Source organism: Tiliqua scincoides, chromosome 3 (genome assembly GCF_035046505.1).
Source record: "Tiliqua scincoides isolate rTilSci1 chromosome 3, rTilSci1.hap2, whole genome shotgun sequence".
NCBI classification, from domain to species: domain Eukaryota; kingdom Metazoa; phylum Chordata; class Lepidosauria; order Squamata; family Scincidae; genus Tiliqua; species Tiliqua scincoides.
The window spans coordinates 29,967,191-29,973,917 of record NC_089823.1 but is presented as its reverse complement, the minus strand read 5'-3'; the positions used below and the strand labels follow the sequence as shown (position 1 = coordinate 29,973,917).

The 6,727-nt window shown below is 45.6% G+C and overlaps 1 pseudogene; it reads left to right on the top strand.

Moving 5' to 3' along the window:
- Positions 1-6,170: 6,170 nt before the first annotated feature.
- Positions 6,171-6,288, top strand: LOC136646424 (5S ribosomal RNA; annotated as a pseudogene).
- Positions 6,289-6,727: the final 439 nt, after the last annotated feature.

The following is a 6,727-nucleotide window of genomic DNA, read 5'->3' as shown; positions in this document are numbered from 1 at the left end:
CCTGGATCTTGGTATGTTCCGTCAGCTTCTTGTTGGACCAGACTCTCTTTGTGAGTCTGGAAAACGTGGTAGCTGCTTTACCGATGCGCTTTGTGAGTCTGGAAAACGTGGTAGCTGCTTTACCGATGCGCTTGTTTAGCTCGGTATCGAGAGAATGAGTGTCGGAGATCGTTGAGCCAAGGCACAGAACATACCTAATAAAGGCACAGAACATACCTAATAAAGGCACAGAACATACCTGTGTAAAGGCACAGAACATACCTAATAATGAAAATAGTCAATAAAAGGAAGTCAATTAAAAAGCTAATAAAAAGAAACAAAATGGTTGCATTCATTGCAGGTATGAATGCAAAGTTTTGTTCGCCCATTGAATTTAATTTTTCCCTTCCTTCCTTATCTGGCCATGAATAAATATTACTGCTATATGCTTTTTGTTACCTTTGCAACTGAGTCTATAATCTTTACTTCTTTTTTTATCTTAATAAATTGTACAATACACTAAAATAGGGATAAGCAGTCCGTTAGCCTCAAGGCTTGCAATACAATGTACTTGAAAGAAATCCCTTTCATGAAATCAGACGTATCTGATTGGCAGCACAGTCCGATGCAGATCTGCTCAGAAGTAAGCCCCCTGAGTTCAATGAGACTCACTCCCAGCAGGTAAGCATGTATAGGATTGTAGCCTTAAAAATAGATTGGGTCTGCCTATAAGGCTCAGGTCTCTAGTTCAAAAATAATAAACTGTAGAAGTGTGGGGGAAGAGAGAGAATGTGACATATACCACAAAGAAAGAAGAGCTCCACTAAGTCCAGGAGGGTGCCCGCATGGCTAACGAGCCAAGTTAGAGAGGCCGTAAAAGGCAAGGAAGCTTCCTTCCGTAAATTGAAGTCTTGCCCTAATGAGGAGAATAAAAAGGAACATAAACTGTGGCAAAAGAAATGTAAGAAGGTGATACGGGAGGCCAAGAGAGACTATGAGGAACGCATGGCCAGCAACATTAAGGGGAATAATAAAAGCTTCTTCAAATATGTTAGAAGCAGGAAACCCGCCAGAGAAGCAGTTGGTCCTCTGGATGGTGAGGGAGGGAAAGGGGAGATAAAAGGAGACTTAGAGATGGCAGAGAAATTAAATGAGTTCTTTGCATCTGTCTTCATGGCAGAAGACCTCAGGCAGATACCGCTGCCTGAACGGCCCCTCCTGACCAAGGAATTAAGTCAGATAGAGGTTAAAAGAGGTTTCAGACCTCATTGATAAATTAAAGATCAATAAGTCACCAGGCCCTGATGGCATCCACCCAAGAGTTATTAAGGATTTGAAGAATAAAGTTGCTGATCTCTTGACTAAAATATGCAACTTGTCCCTCAAAACAGCCATGGTGCCAAAAGATTGGAGGATAGCAAATGTCACACCGATCTTTAAAAAGGGAAAGAGGGGGGACCCAGGAAAATATAGGCCGGTCAGCCTAACATCTATACTGGGTAAGATGGTGGAATGCCTTATCAAAGATAGAATCTCAAAACGCATACACGAACAGACCTTGCTGAGGGAGAATCAGCATGGCTTCTGTAAGGGTAAGGCCTTCTGTAAGGGTAAGGCCTCATGAACCTTATAGAATTCTTTGAAAAGGTCAGCAGGCATGTGGATGCGGGAGAACCCATAGACATTATATATCTGGACTTTCAGAAGGCGTTCAACATGGTCCCTCACCAAAGGCTACTAAAAAAACTCCATAGTCAGGAAATTAGAGGACAGGTCCTCTCATGGATTGAGAACTGGCTGAAGACCAGGAAACAGAGCGTGGGCATCAACAGGCAATTTTCACAACGAAGAGAAGTGAAAAGCGGTGTGCCCCAAGGATCTGTCCTGGGACAGATCCTCTTCATAAATGACCTGGAGAAAGGGTTGAGCAGCGAGGTGGCTAAGTTTGCAGATGACACCAAACTTTTCCAAGTGGTGAAGACCAGAAGTGATTGTGAGGAGCTCCAGAAGGATCTCTCCAGACTGGCAGAATGGGCAGCAAAATGGCAGATGCGTTTCAACGTAAGTAAGTGTAAAGTCATGCACATTGGGACAAAAAATCAAAACTTCACATATAAGCTGATGGGTTCTGAGCTGTCTGTGACAGATCAGGAGAGAGATCTTGGGGTGGTGGTGGACAGGTCGATGAAAGTGTCGACCCAATGTGCGGCGGCAGTGAAGAAGGCCAATTCTATGCTTGGGATCATTAGGAAAGGTATTGAGAACAAAACGGCTAATATTATAATGCCGTTGTACAAATCTATGGTAAGGCCATACCTGGAGTATTGTGTCCAGTTCTGGTCACTGCATCTCAAAAAAGACATAGTGGAAATGGAAAAGGTGCAAAAGAGAGTAACTAAGATGATTATGGGGTTGGGGCACCTTCCTTATGAGGAAAGGCTACGGCGTTTGGGCCTCTTCAGCCTAGAAAAGAGACGCCTGAGGGGGGACATGATTGAGACATACAAAATTATGCAGGGGATGGACAGAGTGGATAGGGAGATGCTCTTTACACTCTCACATAACACCAGAATCAGGGGACATCCACTAAAATTGAGTGTTGGAAGAGTTAGAACAGACAAAAGAAAATATTTCTTTACTCAGCGTGTGGTTGGTCTGTGGAACTCTTTGCCACAGGATGTGGTGATGGCGACTGGCCTGGACGCCTTTAAAAAGGGATTGGACACGTTTCTGGAGGAAAAATCCATTACAGGGTACAAGCCATGATGTGTATGCGCAACCTCCTGATTTTAGAAATGGGTTATGTCAGAATGCCAGATGCAAGGGAGGGCACCAGGATGCAGGTCTCTTGTTATCTGGTGTGCTCCTTGGGGCATTTGGTGGGCTGCTGTGAGATACAGGAAGCTGGACTAGATGGGCCAATGGCCTGATCCAGTAGGGCTGTTCTTATGTTTTTATGTTCATATCTGTGATTCTCCTACAGCAAAGCAGAACAGGAACTTGGCCATAGACAACTAGGATTGGAACCACACTCCCATCTCCTATATGAAAAGATAGCACCATGCAAACTGCTGCAAAAGAGCCTGGAAAAGCCAGAGGAGCAAACAGATGCTGCAGTAGTGAAGGCCAGAAGCAAAGATAGCACAGCAGAAAAAAAAATTATGTGGCGCCCGTGGCAAAAAACACAGACAGTAAACGCTCCTGTCTTTTGGCTTTATGATTTCCCATTTTAGAAAGTGGATGTCCAAGAAATTATGATGCCTGAGGCATAAAAATCAAAATGATCTTTCCTGAAGGGTAAGAATAGAATAAACTAATCAATGGAGCACCCAAATCTACCTCTTAATGTAGTGATTCTCGGCGTTTTTCTTCTCCCAGTACACTGATCTCTATGGTCTACTCCAGGGGTCTCCAAACCCTGGCCCGGGGGCCAGATGCGGCCCGTAGTGAGCCTCTATCCAGCTAGCAGCCAGCCTCTGATCCCCTGAGAGCCTCTGGCCCAGCTGACCAAACACAACCAGAGTTGTGCTTGTTGGGTGGGGGAATGGGGGTCCATTTAAGTGTGTGCTTTATCTCTTGGACTGTGTTGGTGCTTGGAGAAATCCTGGACATTTGAGCCCATTCATTCATTTATTCATCTAAATTCCTTCTCTAATGTATTTATATAAATTTTATATTTAATTTTTTTCCCCCGGCCCTCGACACTGTGCCAGATATTTGATGCGGCCCTTCGGCCGAAAAGTTTAGAGATCCCTGAACTACTCTATGATCTTTGCTTCTTGTGATGTCACTTCCGGTTTTCAGAAGACTCCTCTGGGTTCTGCAGATCTGTTTCTAGGGCAAGTCTGTCCCACTACATCTGCCAGCTCTGCCCTAGAGACTGAGATGCAGAACCCAGAAGAGTTTTTTTTAGCTGTCTTCAACCACTGGACTCCAAACTCCCACGCCACATTTGCAGACCTTTCGCAGTGTGCTATGGCACACTGATTGACAATCACTGACAATGAGAAGCCTGGCTCTGATTTCAGGCATTTGTGGCAAGGACTGGCTCATCCATGAGGCAGCCTGAGGCATCACCTCGGGTGGTGGATTGACAGGGAGCACACACCTTTTTCTCCCACTGCCTGGATTTGAAAGGAAGAGTCAGTAGAATGTGGAAGGGAGAAGCGTGCTGAACCCTCAAGCTTACAGTTCATTTTTCCTCCACACTTTCATTCCATTCCTCTCTTTGAAGCCAGGCAGCTGGAGGAGAAACAGGAGTAGCAAGCATGCTTCAGGGTGGCGAAGGGCAGCACTTGGAACACTCACCTCAGGTGGGGCTGGCCCTGTTTGTGGCTGTCCCTCAAAACTAGTGGTGGACCATGCAAACCAGTGACACATCATCAGATTCGGGTGTGCTTGCTAAGGGGTCTCCCATTCTGGGGTCTCTGACTTGTAGGTCTCCTGACTGGTGGACTCAGCACTGTCTCCAAGCTTGGGTTGAGACTTGGGGCAGACTTCAGTGCTGGTTCTCCTACTAGTTCAACCCCTCCAGGGTTGAACTCTGAGCTTAGGTGAAGGTCATGACACCTTATTGGGCCCAATCCTATCCAACTGTCCAGCACTAAAGCAGCAGTGCTAATGGGGTATATATACTGCATTCTGAGGTGAGGGGTAGTAATCCCCAAGGTAGGGGAAAATTTGTTCCTTTACCTTTGGGCTGCATGTGGTTGGAAAATTGGATAGAACCAGGCCCTTTGTCTCTAACCCCTAAGGGTGTCAGTAGGCCAAATTTTCCCCAGTTTCCTATCAAGCTCCTGGCTATTCTGACCTCTTGCTTATGACAGTAACAGTCTGAGCATGGTCAGAGTTCTGAGAAACTGGGCTACTAAGAGTTTTTTAGATGTTCCTTTTCTGCAAATAGACCAAGACCAATGCATTTCTTTCATAAACTGCAACACATGGAAGCGTAGATTGCTCCAGAAAAGATGTTCTGAAGAAGTCTGAGTAGACACCAAAGAGATATCCAAATGTTGCCAACTTTTTTTTTAAGTGAATCTTATAGATGCATTTGTCAGAGAGTCAGAATTAGTTGGGCTCCATATTGGGTATGATCAGTCACAAACCTGGGCTTGTTGCTTTGCAATGTATGAAAGAACCCTCTTGCGCTGGGTAGTGAGGATACGTGCCATCAGCAGAAAACCGTTTCACACTTTTTGCTTTGATGGCTTCTGGTTATCCATATATGTTATAGCTTCATAAATGTCATTTTGGCTATAAAATCCAGTTTGATATCTTTGACAGTGTTCTCAATTTAAGCTTCCAAGAATGGCTGGTATTACATTTAACGTTCCGTCATTTATTCAAAAGGAGATATGTACGAGGACCTATGTTTATGACAAGTCTTCTTTATGACCTCTTTACATGGCACAGATTCAAGTACCCCATTGGGGCTGCTGCTGTGTTGCCCAGGGCAAGGGAAATGAATTCCCCTTGCCCTGGGTTGAGCCACTGGCAGCCCCATCCCTGCCCTGGATACCAGGCAGGCCAGCAAGGGTGTTAGGGGTCTAAACTCCCTTCCACCGCAGGTTATCATTGGGCTGCCCCTCTTTTATAACCCCTAATCATTACAGCAATTTTAGCAGCCTAGGTCAAACAGTCACTGTTGCTGAAGCAAAAAGACTTGCACCTTTGGCAAGCATCCCTCGTATACAAGCCTGTGGGGTTGTCCAGTGAGTTAAACCAAGTGAGTTGTCCAGGACTACAGGTGTTGGTGAAGACTAATCCCATATGATCTGGTACATGGGATGCCCTCTTGACTACCCCATACAATACCCCTGCCTTTGTTTTGAAGACAGCAAAGGGAGCAGATGGCTTTGGGGCAGACAGAGCTGACACCTTGGGTGCATTGTCACAAAATTATGACTGCTCAGGGTCTTCTCTGCAAATGTTGCCGTACTGCATACACACACCCAATGCATACACACAATGTGACTTTTTTCTCCTGGGCAGCTAAAGCTAGCGAGCGACTATCACAGTGTCAGTGGTGCCTCTCTGCTAGAGCCCAGCAAAGCAAGAGGTGAGAGATGGGGTCCTGCTTCTCATTACGCCAGGCAGCTGGCGCTGGGATAGGATGGATAGGACTGCCTGGAAACCTTGCTCGTCTGCTTCGGTGCGGAGCGCCTTCCTCCTTACAGCTGTCTCTGAGGAAGGCAGACAGCAATTGTTACCCTGCACATGCCCAATCTCATCTGATCTTGGAAGCTAAGCAGGGTCAGGCCTGGTTAGTACTTGGATGGGAGACTGCCTGGGAACTGGGTGCTGTAGGCTTATACCATAGTCTTTCGAGACTGAAGGTTGCCAACCATTGCTATTGAGGAAGGCAAGTCCAAATGAAGCAGGCGGAGGAAGGAGCACACACATCACCCAGAGAAACGGAGCTCCTGGAGACAGAAAAAGGACAGAAGAGAGCCAAACATCAGTTCAACTCCTCTTCCCACCTCTTCTGTCTCGAGAAATATGAGTCATTAAGACAGTCGCTTTTCAGGACTGAGCGCTTTTGGTGTCAGATCTTAAAATGGCCCCATACCAAGAGAACTGCTGTAGTTCTTGAGTGTGGTTGAGACTGTGGAATAATCAGCTTAATTGTGGGTGAATCAATTAAAACATGGGTCAGTGCATTTTCCTGTAGCCTAGAGATGCATTTTGTTGTTTAAGAAGCAAACAGACTTGTTTTCCTTTCAGTACTAAAAAAAAACGCTTTTTTTTT